A 16326-nucleotide genomic window follows, 5' to 3' on the forward strand; every position below is an offset into this window, starting at 1 on the left:
GATAATTCATCTTCTCCTAACGTTCCTCTCATATTTCTTAACATAACTGCCTGAGCCTTAACCAAGTGCTAAAACCAATCTACACAGTTTGAAATTGGAAAACTGCAATTACCGGACCATCTGTACTTATCTATTACTGTAGAGAGATGCCACTTTTTTGTTTCTCCAGCTCTTGATGTTCCAAAATGAGAGCTGTGGCTTCCTAGGAAGAGAAATCTACCTTTACCACACACAGCAAGGGGGGAAACAGAGTAGTCTGCTTGTCTCATTCTTTCAACACGTTGGGTTTTTAACCAGTCTACCTCTCCCTCTCTCTCCAAAATGCAACAAGTACGTCTGCAAAATATTTATTAGTCTTAAAAGCCTCATTTACTTCGCGGACCATTTGGTATTTGCCTACAGGCAGAATCACTGCTGATAAAAATAGGATCATTCATGGAAATGGAAAGTCCCATACTCATAATTTAGGCAACTGCCATTTAAAACATCACCGGTGATAATTTACTGCATCAAAAGGCTACACTCACTTGCTGATGGGGACCATGACATCAAAATAAGACTTAAGTATTTGCTTATAAATTCATATGGCAAAGAAATGGTTCTTTTTTTCAGCCTCTGAAACTACATCTCCTGAAAAATTATCACTGTTTTTGACAAATGAACAAGTTCTTAAAAATTAAAACTAACGCCACAACACACCCACAGCAATTATAAACTCCCGGGTATGATAAAAGTTGCCAGGAGAGGAGCATGTTTTGATTGAAGCAATTTTTTTTTAACGTGATATTTTTGCCAGCCCTTTAGGAGTGAAGAACAATACAACTTTTAAGAATGTATTAGAACATCCTTCTTCCTTAAAGTTGGCTTCTCTCTCCATTACACTCCCCAAACAGTCAGCAGGTATCATTGGCTGTGAGGTGCCATCTAAGTGAAGGAGGACTCTTTCTACCATTCAGGGAACATAAACCAAACCACAGCAGACTCTGGTGTGCACTTCTGACTCTTATTTAGGAGATAAGCAAGAAGCGGTCTTGCACCCGCGTCATTGCAGGCAGCTGGGATGCGCCTGAAACCGGGAGTTAGATGATGCTGATATGCCCCAGTGATGACGAAGAGAAGCTCAAGGATGTGAGGGGCTGGAAGTGCTAACTTGATTTTCTTATACTTTCCTGTCTGTAATACCCAGCTCCACTCTCGGGAGCTTTCATTAGCCTGCGGATGGCATGAATCAAGCTTATAGCTGAGCCAAATGGCAAAGTAGGGGAAGATGGGCTTTTAGTACCTTTCATACCACTTTTATTTCTTCCACTTAGTCTGTCCCACTTCCCCATGGCCTCATGCCACATAGGGGTTCATGTCCTCTTTGACATAACAGAATTCGTGGTGTGTGCCAGGTACCAATAATCAATCTAGAAGGTCCTAAAGAAGAGAATTTGTCTTTGTCTCTCTACCTGAGATGAGAAGCTTTCATAGAATCTTTGAGCCAGAAGTATCCGAGAACATTCACTCATTTATTTAAACATACACACATAGACACATACACACTCACACACAATATGCTTTACCAATGACATGCACTAGTCTAGAAACAGGGGTGCAGTGGTAAACAAAGCTAATAATAAGATGTTGAAGTTTCCTATAGTGCTCTACACTCAAGGCACTGCCCTGTATGCGGTCCAATTACATAATTATGTAAAATAAATGAACTCTTCTGATCCTGTAATAAGCTTATGAGGTAGTGCTATTATGATGCCCATTTTAAAAATGAGGAAGTGAGGCACAGAAAGGTCAAGAAATTTGCTTAAGAGTCAGGATATGATTCCAGGAAGTTGGTGCTTTGGAGCCTGCTTTCTTTCTTTCTTTTTTTTTTAAATTTTATTCATTTATTTGACAGAGAGAGAGAGAGAGAAACTTCCCAAAAGCAGGGGGAGCAGCAGGCAGAAAGAAGGGGGGAAGCAGGCTCCCTGCTGAGCAGGGAGCCCACCGTGGGGCTCGATCCCAGGACCCTGGGATCATGACCTGAGATGAAGGCAGATGCTTAACCGACTGAGCCACCCAAGCACCCCTCAGAGCCTGCTCGTAAACATCACTTAGTAACTAACTACCTTTCTGTGTCCCTGCCATCATGGAAATTATATAGTAACAGGGGAAGCAAATGGGTAAATATGTAGTTATATAATAGAATACATATAATAGAAATAAATACACCTGTGCAGTTCATAGGGTAAAACAATGAAGGAAAATAAAGCTACCAGGTCAGGGATTTATTTTTGATGGAATGGTCAAGGAAGGTATCCATGAGAAAGTGCCATCTGAGCAGAGACCTAGATGAAGTAAAGGCTAGGTTTTCATCCAGTCTGGCAGTTCTCAGACTGTGGTGTGTGGAACCCCGCACCCCCCTCCACCCCAGGGTTGGTGACAGGGAGACTGGGTGGGTGGGGCACCAGGCTGCAGCCCTCCGGTCCTGCCCCAGACACAGCAGCTGAGTTTCCATCTCGTCTGGATTTTGGCATCACAGATAAATTTGGCTTGGCTTAAAAAAGATTCCATGATTAAAAAAAAAAAAAGTTTTAGAAAACCAATGACCAAGTCCTACCTTTTTAGTTCAGAGGAAGAAATTGAGGGAGAAGAGGAATGACTTGCTAAGGGTTCACTGCTGAGCAGCAGGACAATAAGAAGAAAATCCAGATTCCTTAACTTTGAATCTAGTGTACATTCTCGAACACTGAACTGCCAGCCTTAACTCTCCTCCCTATCTAGGACATTGCATCATCTCTGGAGGGTAAACATAGAAGGTTTCACCCAACAGGCTGTGTTGCTCTATTTGGAAACTTCATAATCAAACTCTGGGCTTAGAAAGAGCAACTACACCGACACTCCATTTTGTCTCCTGTGCTCCATCACACTGTCCCCACCTCTGCCTTTTATTCTAATTTATATTTTTCCTGACCTTAACCCACCATACCTGTGGTTACTATATGACTGTAAATAGTTCTTACAAGCTACCTCAAATCCTCGTGGAGGCACGTATGTGCACGGAGTATTCGCAGCAGGGGCTTGGCATGAATACGCATTTCTGCGTCTTCAAAGAAATGAGATTTGAATGGTGGACCTGCGGGGACCACAACAGGCAAAGGAAGAACGTGGGGCTGCCTCCCTGACCCATGGCCCTCCCATCAGACAACCAGATGTCTGTCCTCAGCCTCATGGGAAGTTTGGAACCCCTTCTTTTTTTTTTTTAAGATTTTATTTATTTATTTGACAGAGATAGAGACAGCCAGCGAGAGAGGGAACACAAGCAGGGGGAGTGGGAGAGGAAGAAGCAGGCTCACAGCGGAGGAGCCTGATGTTGGGGCTTGATCCCATAACGCCGGGATCACGCCCTGAGCCGAAGGCAGACGCTTAACCGCTGTGCCACCCAGGTGCCCCTGGAACCACTTCTATCAAAACTGGCTGTTACAGCTCTAAGTGAGATCTGACCAAAGCCCTCAGTAACTCTTCTATTTCCAGCATGACCCTCACTTAGGAGAAGTACACTCGATCAATTTCTCCCAAATCAAAGGAAGAACAAAACCCCTATCAGCCCATGTTAATTCTGCAGCAGGCAAAAGCGTCCCTACCACGATATTTGTTTCCCAGGAAAAACAAACAAACAAGCCATAGTATGAAGCATCGGTCTAGCCAAGATTGTTTGTCGGCTTTAAAAAAAAAAAAAAAGAGTAAGCAGCTGGTTCACACTATTATCCACGATAAATTACAATATACAAAAAGATAGATACATTTCAGGAATGGCAATCAGCTTCACCGGGCAGATGGGCTTCTAGATGACCCTTCCATTTTTTAATAATCTCCATAATTGATGTGTGAACAAAGAAATGCAAAGATGCCGTATGCACCCTTCCGACTTAGTACAAATCACTTTTATTTACTTGGGCAATACTTCATGGTCCAGTTAACTTCTTAATTAAAGACAGCAAGATGCTGATGTTCCATGCAAGCGGCATGGAACACACTGTTTTATGTGCAATATGTTCAGCTGGGAGTTGAAGCTGTTTTGCTTACTGGGGAGAAGCCACCGCAGCCTTCGTTTGGCTTCTAAACTAACCAGAGACACAGCTCCTCTCATCGCCACTAATTGTCAATGGAGCCTCCTCAGACAAAGCTTGTACTTGTCTGCCCTCCCACATGACTTTTTTTTTTTTTTGTCTCATGCCAAGAATGCTGAACCCAAATTTTCAACGTTCTTGTCTCAGTCTGCTTCCTCCCCAGTCATGCTCTGTAGTGGTTAGAGAAGCAAGACAAGAAGAAGTCATGTTCTAGAATACTCTGGAAAGGGAATGGCTGCAATGGGCCAGAGCCTCAGCCTCCGGAAGCTCTCACACTGCTACGCCCGGCTGCCGAGCTTGCCCACCATCATTTCAAAACCCAAAGGAGCCAGACCACTAGAAGAAATTGGGGCAAAAAAGAAAGAAACAAAATGCAAAGTGAAGTGAGTCATAAGTGACCATGAGGGATTAGGAATCTTAAGAAGCCAACCTAATTTCTGAATACCTGCATGACAAAATACACATATTCTCAATTTCATAAATCAGGGGTGGCAGTGACCCATGATATAAATGACTTAAGTCTGGGTACGAGACGATAGTGCCGGGTGGAGACTGTGGCCAAGCGGAGGACAAATGCCCATCTAAAGGAGGCAGCGTCTACTCAGCCCCAGCCCCTACAAATATCAAACCATTCTCCAGGTTTTCTGTTTTTTTCAATTTGTTAATTTTTTATAAGAATCAGAAAGCGTAGATTTTTTTTTAAAGTGAAATCTTCAGATATTTGAATATTAGAAAAAGTTCATATTAAAAGAAAAACACTGTGTCAGGCAAGTAAATTGTATCTTGGGATGCATTCAGTTTGTAACTTCTGTCATAAGTTTTCATACCAAGAGCTCACTTAGTAGCTTATAAAGTGGGTCACTGAAGTTACTTCATTTAACCCTCACAGTAAATTTCTGAAGTACAGAGTATCCTCTCAGTGACTAGATCAGGCATAATTAAGCTTGCTTTTGTTGCATTATCCACTGTTGTTTCCAGTTTCCTTTTTTTGAGTCCTTCTGAATTGCCTCAGAAACTTAACATTCCTTCCAGGAAGTTATTCCTCAGGAGAGGGAAATGGCCATGCATAACTCAGCTTACTGTACTGAACTATGTCATGAGAAAATTATTTATCATACAGCGTGTTGATATGGAAGAGGACTGCAATTCTGGATTTTCATTCTGACTTTTACTTGGTAGAACTTGGGTAAGTCCTTCCTCCTTTCTGAGCCTTTGGGCCCCTATCCATTAAATGAGGTGACTGGTCTAACTGACTTCTTAAGGGCTTTCAACTTCCGGCCTGCATATGTCTTGGTAATTCAGGCTGGTGGAATAAATCTTAACTCACATCACACTAAAATAAAAAATGGAATTTAAAAAACTCATCCTTCCATACAACAAGAGATGGCATATCCAAATGCAAAAATGCACAGTGAGGATGACCAGCTCAGACTTTCAAGGAGAATACAGGAGTTTTTTAACTTTCATAACTTGGATACCCTCAAAACCCATTTTCTATGTGGAATTCAGACTTTCATATGAACCGGCCCTCACCCTGGCAGGGGTGTGTGTTTTCATTTTGAAATATTTTACTATGTTTGGCTCTTTCTTGATTGGAAATCTGTGGAAATGTCATTCCTGGATCAAAGTATATAAGCATTTTTAATGTGCTTGACATGTACTATAAAATTATTTTTTTCAGAAAGATTGGAAAATGAAAAATAAAGACTGTGCCAGTAATAAAACATTTAAAGCAGAAGAATGAGGAAAAAGTGAGTTGAACATTGGAAGAGTGTAACTCAGTGAAAGAAAAATTGAAAGCTAAAAGCTATTTAATATGAAATGGGTTCCCTGGGAGGACGCTGAGTCAGTCATTAAGATGACATTTGAGAAGAGGAGGAAAGAACATCTGGTTTGGAGCAAGGTCAAACATCAGGTGGGATGTGGGTCACATGATGACGACAGTGATGGTGAAAATTCCTGTCACTGTCATGGTCACTGTCATCATCCTTGTGAGAAGAGGGTAAGAGCGGGAGTTACCATTTCGGGGACACTCCCTTCATGTCAAGTTCTGTATTGAACACTTCACAAACATTACCTTACTGACACCCGCCATCATGTGGGTATTATTATCAATGTTACAGGCAAGGAAACAATGATTTGCCAAGTTCAGAAACCGCTCAAGGAGCACTCATCAGTCAAACGGTAGCACTTGCCACCATCTTGAGTTCAACAGCACAGCACGCGGCTTTATCTGGGGCGTGATACTGTCTCGTGGCACAACTGCTACAAACCCACTTAGCTATAACACCGTAGCGATAACACAGGCTTTAGCGAGTGAGGACATCTTAAAATATGTGAGTTTTTATAGGATAAGGAAATTTAAAAGACATATCAATCTCAGGTCTTATACAATAATTTTCTACTTGTTTCTTTTCTTTTCTTTTTTTTAAAGATTTTATTTGTTTATTTGACAGAGATAGAGACAGCCAGCGAGAGAGGGAACACAAGCAGGGGGAGTGGGAGAGGAAGAAGCAGGCTCATAGCGGAGGAGCCTGATGTGGGGCTTGATCCCATAACGCCGGGATCACGCCCTGAGCCGAAGGCAGACGCTTAACTGCTGTGCCACCCAGGCGCCCCACTACTTGATTCTTTTAAAGTAAGTTCGTTCTTTTTTTTTAATCCCTCCTCCAACTTCTGTTTCTACTCTTCCTCTCCTAAACTTCTAAATTCCAGACAGCAAAGGGCTAGGTCCCCCGTATGCACCCCAAGTAGAGTTTGACGTAAGTATAGAAATAAATCCACTGGGCAGCCCTCCCACCGCTGTAGGCCTGGCACGGCATGCCCAGCGTAGCTGCCCGCAGAAGCCACCCAAGAAATGCTCATTGCCCTTCCCTTGCCACTTCACATTAAGTCACATAAAAACACCATCTAGTTGCAGCAACGTGGAAAGTAAGGTAAGCAGTTGCTCCAAAGTAGGGATTCACCACTTTTGTTCAGAATGGTAACTTTGTGGTTAAAGGTCTCCTCGGTATTCATTCATTCAACTTATCTGCTAGTAGCTCTTCCTCAAATTTTGTAGTTGTATTTGGCAATTAAAAAGATGCCTATCACACTGAAATGGGGATTTAAACACAGAGGGTTTTTTGGCAATAAATCCCCTAACTTTACAATGTTCTGTGCTAAATGCATTCAAGTACTATTTCTAGAGACAGGCTGGTCTTTGGATGTCATGGCAGAAGAGTTAATTTAGCGTGTGTCCTTTCCAATCTATTTTCTGAGCCGCACGAGACTTAGAGAAGCTAGGCATCCATGTGGCTAAAGCCAGCACAGCCTAGGACTTTCGTTCAATTCCCAGTTGGAAGTTTTTGTAGTGATGAACATTTTCTCATTAATTTATCTTCCAGAGTGATTGCTATCTCACTAATCAATTTGTAGTGACTTTACAGGATTGCAACCTTCAATAATGAAATCCTATACAGTATTGAACATTGTGTGGATTGCTTCAGCAATCCCGATTCCTCTCGGATCAATGAAACACAAAAGCAGAATGAAGTATTCCTTCGTTAGTTATCCTCGCTCAGAGGGGCTGAGTAATCTTGTTGAACTGGGCACTAATCTCATTTTGATGGGAAAAAGAAAGAAAGGCAGCTGTGATCTACAGGGAAATGATACTGCAGGTCCTTCTTCTGAGAAGAGCCTCCCAGAGGTGGTCTATGTCAATTATGCCTCACTAAAGCTCTTAAATATTATTTAGACACAGAAAATTTACTGTCAATATATTATTTGGAGGAGAAAAGGTACAGAAGAGTCTGCAAAGTATGGTTTTATTTAAAAAACATACTGGTGGGAAATGCCTAAAAAAGTACACTGACCTGTTAACCATGCTTGGCCCTGCAAGATAGAGTTAAGTGATATTTTATTTTAATGATTTATTATTCAATTTCACAAGTATCTACTGAGCACATAGTGTGTGCTGCATATAGCAGCAGGGCTCAGGAATATACGAGGGAAAATCTGCACAATTTCCTGCTCTGCCAATTTCTATTCTTGAGCAAACAAGAATGTCAAATGATGACAGTTACAAGGCAAAAAAAAACCAAAAACAAAAAACAAAAAAAACAAACAAAAAAAAAACCAGGGTGATGTTTTATAGATGGCTGTTGTGTTAATTGAGGAAGGTCTTTCTGGAATGGCAACATTTAAACTGAGAACAGGATGACCATAAGGAGCCCCCCATGAAAAACATCTAGAAGAGAATTGTACAGGCCTTAGTGAGGAGGTAGGAGTTTATCCCAGGTGCAATGGGAGGTGAACAGAAACTCCTTTGTAAAGGGTGGAGACACTTGACATTTTGAAAAGCCTACTTTTGGATTATGAGGCTACAAGAGAAAGGTAGTGGAGAGGGAGGAGGCTATCACGGTGGTGCAGGTGAGAGAGGGTGCTGGCTGGAGCCGGCTGGTGGCATGGGATGGAGAAGGGGAGATGACGAGAGGACGGATACGGGCGCTGTTTCAATGAGAGCTGGTGGGACTTACTGGTGGATTTTACTGTATACACATTTGTCTTCTTTTTTCCTTCAGGGAGAAGATACTTATTTTGTTGTCAAAAACATTTAAGCTAAAAGAGCTTTATTTACTATTTATTTTTTGGAAGGAAAATACTTTCTTAAGAACAATGAAAAACAGCAAATTCTGACACTTTATTATCTTTAAATGGTGATGTGAAAGCACTGAGTTTAACTCACTGATTTGTCAAGATTAAAATAAGCTTTTCTTAAAATTCATTTGAGAGAGAGAGAGACAGAGACAGCACTTGAGCCCATGAATGGTGGGAGAGGCAAGGGAGAAGCAGACTCCCCAGCTGAGCAGGGAGCACGACAGGGGGCTCGATCCCAGGATGCTGGGATCATGACCTGAGCCAAAGGCAGATGCTTAACTGACTGAGCCACCCAGGGGCCCCTAGAATAAGCTTTTTGAGATTATCATTACTTTTCAAGCTTTCAGCCAAGAGTATCTTTGAGAGGGGTTCAGATGGCCATTAATTTTCAGATACACTGAATATTTGCAAAAAGTTCAATTCCTTGCATGTACCCTGTATCTCCTTTCAAGTCTTCTAAACACATTCCTCAATTCCTTTTTTTTTTAAAGATATTTATTTATTTATTTATTTATTTATTTATTTATTTATTTATTTGACAGAGTGTGGGAGACAGAGCAAAAGAAAACAAAAGCAGTGGGGGGGCCACAGAGGGAGAGGGAGAAGCAGACTCCCCACTGAGCAGGGAGCCTGATGTGGGACTCGATCCCAGGACACTGAGATCATGACCTGAGATGAAGGCAGATGCTTAACCAACTGAGCCACCCAGGTGCCCCTCTCAATTCCTTTAAAATTTTCTTGTTCATTTTTTTAAAACTTAAAAACTTGTATGTATGTATGTATGTATGTCTTTATTAATTTATTCCAATTTCTTTAAGGACTCTAACTCTACACCAAGGAGACCTCTCTCAGGGTATTTTAGGTAACATATCAACTATTTTACCCATGACCTTAAAATCTACTCCCTTGTATCACATGCAGTTTACCCAGATCATCTGTATGTTAAGAGAAAAATCACTAATATAGGTTAGAAGCTTGGCAAACTACAGCCTGAAGCCCATTTTTTGGTGGCCCTCAAGAACTTTTTTTTACATTTTTCAAGAGTTGTAGAAAAGAAAAAAATAAATAAAAGTCTAAAATATTTGCTATTTGGCCCTTTACCCCCCCAAAAAAACCCCAACAAAACTGGGGGGGGGCAACACCAGTAGAAGAAAATTATCAGTCCAAACCTGTAAGTTAAATAAGTTTAATACAGAATAGAAAGATGTATACACACACACACACACACACACACACACACACACACACACACACAGAGGAATATTATGCCAGAAAAAGAATGAGATTGTGCCATTTGCGACAACATGGATGGACTTAGAGGATATTATGCTAAGTGAACTTAGATGAGAAAGACAAATACCGTATGATTTCACTTACATGTGGAATGTGAAAAAAACAAATGAATAAACAAACTAACAAAAAGCCAAATTGGACCTATAAATACAGGCAACAAATTCTGTTTGCCGCAGGGGAAGTGAGTTAGGGATGGGGCGATGAGTGAAGGGGAGAGGGAGGTGCAGGCTTCTAGTTCTGGAATGAATAAATCACAGGAATAAAAAGTACAGCATAAGTAATATAGCCTATGATATTATAATAATGTTTTATGGTGACGAATAGCAGCTACACTTGAGGTGAGCATAACATAATGTATCAACTTGTTTAATCACTATGTTGTACGCCTGAAACTAATATAACATTGTGTCAACAATACTCAAAAACAAGTTTAATACAGATAATATTGAGGGGAGGTTAAGATGGCGGAGGAGTAGGGGACACCTTTTTCAGCCGGTCCCCTGAGTTGAGCTGGATAGGTACGACCAGCAGGAATATCCACGGAATCAGCCTGAGACGCAGGAAGATACATCTGGATCTCTACAAATGAACATCTCCAGCGCTGAGTATCGAGGTACGAAGCGGGGAGCCGTGAAACCGCGCACAGATATCGGAAGCTAAACAGAAGGGGGAGGGAGCCGCCGTGTCAGGGCGCCGGGAAGCGGTAGCCACCTGCAAGGGGGAGTGGACAGACCGCGGACCCGCACGCTTGAGACAGCAGGCTGAGAAGGGAGCTCCGGGAGCGCACGCGAGAAGGCTGGCGGTTGGCGGGCCACCTGCACGGGGGAGCAGGCGGACTCGCGGACGGCACCCGCGAGACAACAGACTTAGAACGCGAACTCCAGGAGCGCGCGCGCAGGGCGGCTGGCGGGCCACCTGCACCGGGGAGCGGGCGGACCGCGGACCCGCACTCTGGAAACGGCAGACTGAGTCCGTGAGCCGGGAGCGTGCACCACCAAGCATCTCACGGAGCTCCGGAGCTCCGGTGTGCTCACTGGATCGAGGCTGAGACCGGGAGCTCCGGGAGCGTCCGCGGGGCGGCTGGCGGCTGGAGGGCCACCTGCACGGGGGAGCAGGCGGACTCGCGGTCAGCACCCGTGAGACACCAGACTGAGACGGGGAGCTCCGGGAGCCCGCGCGGGGCGGCTGGCGGCGGGCGGGGTTGGAAACACAAAGGACAGAGACGTGCCGGCCCTGGAAGTGAGGGCTGGGACGCCGGGTGTGGGGCGCACAGCCCGGGATGCTGCAGGGTTGAGCAGCACCAACAGAAACAGAGTTAAAGTGGCCAGAACATCAGTGGAGAACGATCCGCGATCCCTCTGTTCTGAGACAGAGGCTGAATTTCAGCCGCTGCTGCTCTCTCAGAAGAGGCATAGCAAACCGCCAGGGAAAGCCGCCAGAGAACAAAAGCCCGGAAATACCGGCTCACAGGGTGCCCATCCCCATCCCCCCTCGCAAGGGACACAGAGACTCTACCCAAACAGGGTTTTCTGAGTACCTGCAGGCAGGCCCCTCCCCCAGAAGGCAGGCTGAAAAATCAAGAAGCCCACAACCCGGAGCGCCTGAGTGGCGCAGTCACCAAGCACCTGTCTTCGGATTAGGGTGTGATCACAACGCTCCGTAAGGAGTCCTTCATCGGGCTTCTCCACCGGGAACCTGCTTCTTCCTCTCCCACTCCTCTGCTTGGGTTCCCTTTCTTGCTGACTGTCTCTCTCTCTCTCAAATAAATAAATAAACTCTTTAAGGAAGAAGCCCACATCCCTAAGATCTCTATAAAACAAGGGCGCACGGCCTGGGTCCCAGTCAACACTTGGGCTCTGGACAACCCTGCAATCTCTCTTCATCAGAATGACGAGAAGGAGAAGTCCCCCCCAGCAAAGAAAAGATAATGAGTCTGTGGCCTCTGCCACAGAATTGGCCTCGGCCACAGAATTAATACATATGGATGTATCCCAATTATCAGAAATGGAATTCAGAGCAACAATGGTCAAGATGATGAGTAAACTTGAAAAAAGCATCAGAGAAAGCGTTGCTGAGAATATAGAATCCCTAAGGGCAGAAATGAGAGCGAATCTGACAGAAATTAAAAATTCTATGAGCCAAATGCAGTCAAAACTAGAGGCTCTGACGGCCAGGGTCACCGAGGCAGAGGAACGCGTTAGCGAATTGGAGGATGGGTTAGTAGAAGAAAAAACGAAAATAGAAGCTGGTCTTAAAAAAATCCACGCCCACGAATGTAGATTACGGGAGATTACTGACTCTATGAAACGATCCAATGTCAGAATCATCGGCATCCCTGAAGGGGTGGAGAAAAACAGAGGTCTAGAAGAGATATTTGAACAAATTGTAGCTGAAAACTTCCCTAATCTAGCAAGGGAAACAAGCATTCGTGTCCAAGAGGCAGAGAGGACCCCATCCAAGCTCAACCAGGACAAACCTACGCCACGGCATGTCATAGTGCAATTCGCAAATATTAGATCCAAGGATACAGTATTGAAAGCGGCCAGGGCAAAGAAATTTCTCACGTACCAAGGCAAAGGTATCAGGATTACGTCAGACCTGTCTACAGAGACCTGGAATGAGAGAAAGGCTTGGGGGGGCATTTTTAAAGCTCTTTCAGAGAAAAACATGCAGCCAAGGATCCTTTATCCAGCAAAGCTGTCATTCAGAATTGATGGAGAAATAAAGACGTTCCAAAATCGCCAATCATTAACCAATTTCGTAACCACGAAACCAGCCCTACAGGAGATATTAAGGGGGGCTCTATAAAGGTAAAAAGGCCCCAAGAGTGATACAGAGCAGCAAGTCACAACCGATACAAAGACTTTAAAGAGAAATGGCATCATTAAAATCATATCTGTCAATAATCTCTATCAATCTAAATGGCTTAAACTCTCCCATAAAACGCCACAGGGTTGCAGATTGGATAAAAAGACATGACCCATCCATTTGCTGTCTACAAGAGACTCATTTTGAACCCAAAGATGCATTCAGACTTAGAGTAAGGGGATGGAGTACCATCTTCCACGCAAATGGACCTCAAAAGAAAGCTGGAGTAGCAATTCTCATATCAGATAGACTGGATTTTAAACTAGAGGCCATAGAGAGAGATACAGAAGGGCACTATATTATTCTTAAAGGAAGTATTCAACAAGTGGATATGACAATTATTAATATATATGCCCCCAACAGGGGAGCAGCAAGATACACAAGCCAACTCTTAACCAAAATAAAGAGACATATAGATAAGAACACAGTAATAGTAGGGGACCTCAACACCCCACTATCAGAAATAGACAGAACACCCTGGCAAAAACTAAGCAAAGAATCAAAGGCTTTGAATGCCATACTCGACGAGTTGGACCTCATAGATATATATAGAACACTACACCCCAGAACCAAAGAATACTCATTCTATTCAAATGCCCATGGAACATTCTCAAGAATAGATCATGCTCTGGGACACAAAACAGGTCTCAGCCAATACCAAAAGATTGAAATTATCCCCTGCATATTCTCAGACCACAACGCTCTGAAATTGGAACTCAACCACAAGGAAAAACCTGGAAGAAACTCAAACACTTGGAGGCTAAGAACCATCCTGCTCAAGAATGACTCGATAAACCAGGAAATCAAAAAACAAATTAAACAATTTATGGAGACCAACGAGAATGAATACACAACGGTCCAAAACCTATGGGATACTGCAAAGGCAGTCCTAAGGGGGAAATACATAGCCATCCAAGCCTCACTCAAAAGAATAGAAAAATCTAAAATGCAGTTTCTATATTCTCACCTCAAGAAACTGGAACAGCAACAGAGGGACAGGCCTAACCCACTGACAAGGAAGGAGTTGACCAAGATTAGAGCAGAAATCAATGAATTAGAGACCAGAACCACAGTAGAGCAGATCAACAGGACTAGAAGCTGGTTCTTTGAGAGAATCCATAAAATTGATAGACCACTGGCAAAACTTGTCCAAAAACAAAGAGAAAGGACTGAGATTATTAAAATTATGACTGAAAAGGGAGAGGTCACGACCAGCACCATTGAAATTGCAAGGATTATTAGAAACTTTTATCAACAGCTATATGCCAAAAAACTAAACAATCTGGAAGAGATGGAGGCCTTCCTGGAAACCTATAAACTACCAAGACTGAAACAGGAAGAAATAGATTTCTTAAATAGGCCAATTAACTATGAAGAAATTGAGTCAGTGATAAACAACCTTCCAAATAATAAAACTCCAGGCCCAGACGGTTTTCCTGGGGAATTCTACCAAACATTCAAAGAAGAAATAATACCTATTCTCCTAAAGCTATTTCAAAAAATAGAAACAGAAGGAAAGCTACCAAACTCATTCTATGAGGCTAATATTACCTTGATCCCCAAACCAGGCAAAGACCCCCTCAAAAAGGAGAATTACAGACCGATTTCTCTAATGAATATGGATGCCAAAATCCTCAACAAGATCCTTGCTAATAGAATCCAACAGTACATTAAAAGGATTATCCATCATGACCAAGTGGGATTCATACCTGGGATGCAAGCATGGTTCAACACTCGCAAATCAATCAATGTGATACATCATATCAACAAGAAAAGACTCAAGAACCATATGATCCTCTCAATTGATGCAGAAAAAGCATTTGACAAAATACAGCATCCTTTCCTGATTAAAACCCTTCAGAGTGTAGGAATAGAGGGTACATTTCTCAATCTCATAAAAGCCATCTATGAAAAGCCTACTGCAAGCATTATTCTCAATGGGGAAAAGCTGGAAGCCTTTCCCTTAAGATCAGGAACACGACAAGGATGCCCACTCTCGCCACTATTATTCAACATAGTACTAGAAGTCCTTGCAACAGCAATCAGAAGACAAAAAGGGATCAAAGGTATCCAAATCGGCAAAGAAGAAGTCAAACTGTCTCTCTTTGCAGATGACATGATACTCTATATGGAAAACCCAAAGGAATCCACTCCCAAACTATTAGAAGTTATAGAACAATTCAGTAAGGTGGCAGGATACAAAATCAATGCCCAGAAATCAGTTGCATTTCTATACACGAATAACGAGACTGAAGAAAGAGAAATTAGGGAATCCATCCCATTTACAATAACACCAAAAACCATGCGTTACCTTGGAATTAACTTAACCAGAGACGTAAAGGACCTATATGCTAGAAACTATAGATCACTTTTGAAAGATATTGAGGAAGACATAAAAAGATGGAAAAATATTCCATGCTCATGGATTGGAAGAATTAACATAGTTAAAATGTCCATACTACCCAGAGCAATCTACACTTTCAATGCTATCCCGATCAAAATACCGAGGACATTTTTCAAAGAACTGGAACAAATAGTCCTTAAATTTGTATGGAACCAGAAAAGGCCCCGAATCTCCAAGGAACTGTTGAAAAGGAAAAACAAAGCTGGGGGCATCACAATGCCGGATTTCGAGCTGTACTACAAAGCTGTGATCACAAAGACAGCATGGTACTGGCACAAAAACAGACACATCGACCAATGGAACAGAATAGAGAACCCAGAAATGGACCCTCGGCTCTTTGGGCAACTAATCTTTGATAAAGCAGGAAAAAACATCCGGTGGAAAAAAGACAGTCTCTTCAATAAATGGTGCTGGGAAAATTGGACAGCTACATGCAAAAGAATGAAACTTGACCACTCTCTCACACCATACACAAAAATAAACTCCAAATGGATGAAAGACCTCAATGTGAGACAGGAATCCATCAAAATTCTAGAGGAGAACATAGGCAACAACTTCTATGACATCGGCCAGAGCAACCTTTTTCACGACACATCTCCAAAGGCAAGAGAAATAAAAGATAAAATGAACTTATGGGACTTTATCAGGATAAAGAGCTTCTGCACAGCCAAGGAAACAGTCAAAAAAACTAAGAGACAGCCCACGGAATGGGAGAATATATTTGCAAAGGACACCACAGATAAAGGACTGGTATCCAAGATCTACAAAGAACTTCTCAAACTCAATACACGAGAAACAAATAAACAAATCATAAAATGGGCAGAAGATATGAACAGACACTTTTCCAATGAAGACATACAAATGGCTAACAGACACATGAAAAAATGTTCAAAATCATTAGCCATCAGGGAAATTCAAATCAAAACCACACTGAGATACCACCTTACGCCAGTTAGAATGGCAAAGATAGACAAGGCAAGAAACAACAATTGTTGGAGAGGATGTGGAGAAAGGGGA

At 42.6% G+C, this 16326-nt stretch overlaps 1 protein-coding gene across 3 annotated transcripts in view; it reads right to left on the minus strand.

Moving 5' to 3' along the window:
- Nucleotides 1-16326, minus strand: part of SGCD (sarcoglycan delta) — a 941028-nt gene that overhangs the window by 205759 nt on the left and 718943 nt on the right. The window lies entirely within an intron of this gene.

This window comes from Ailuropoda melanoleuca, chromosome 3, assembly GCF_002007445.2.
Source record: "Ailuropoda melanoleuca isolate Jingjing chromosome 3, ASM200744v2, whole genome shotgun sequence".
NCBI classification, from domain to species: Eukaryota; Metazoa; Chordata; class Mammalia; order Carnivora; family Ursidae; genus Ailuropoda; species Ailuropoda melanoleuca.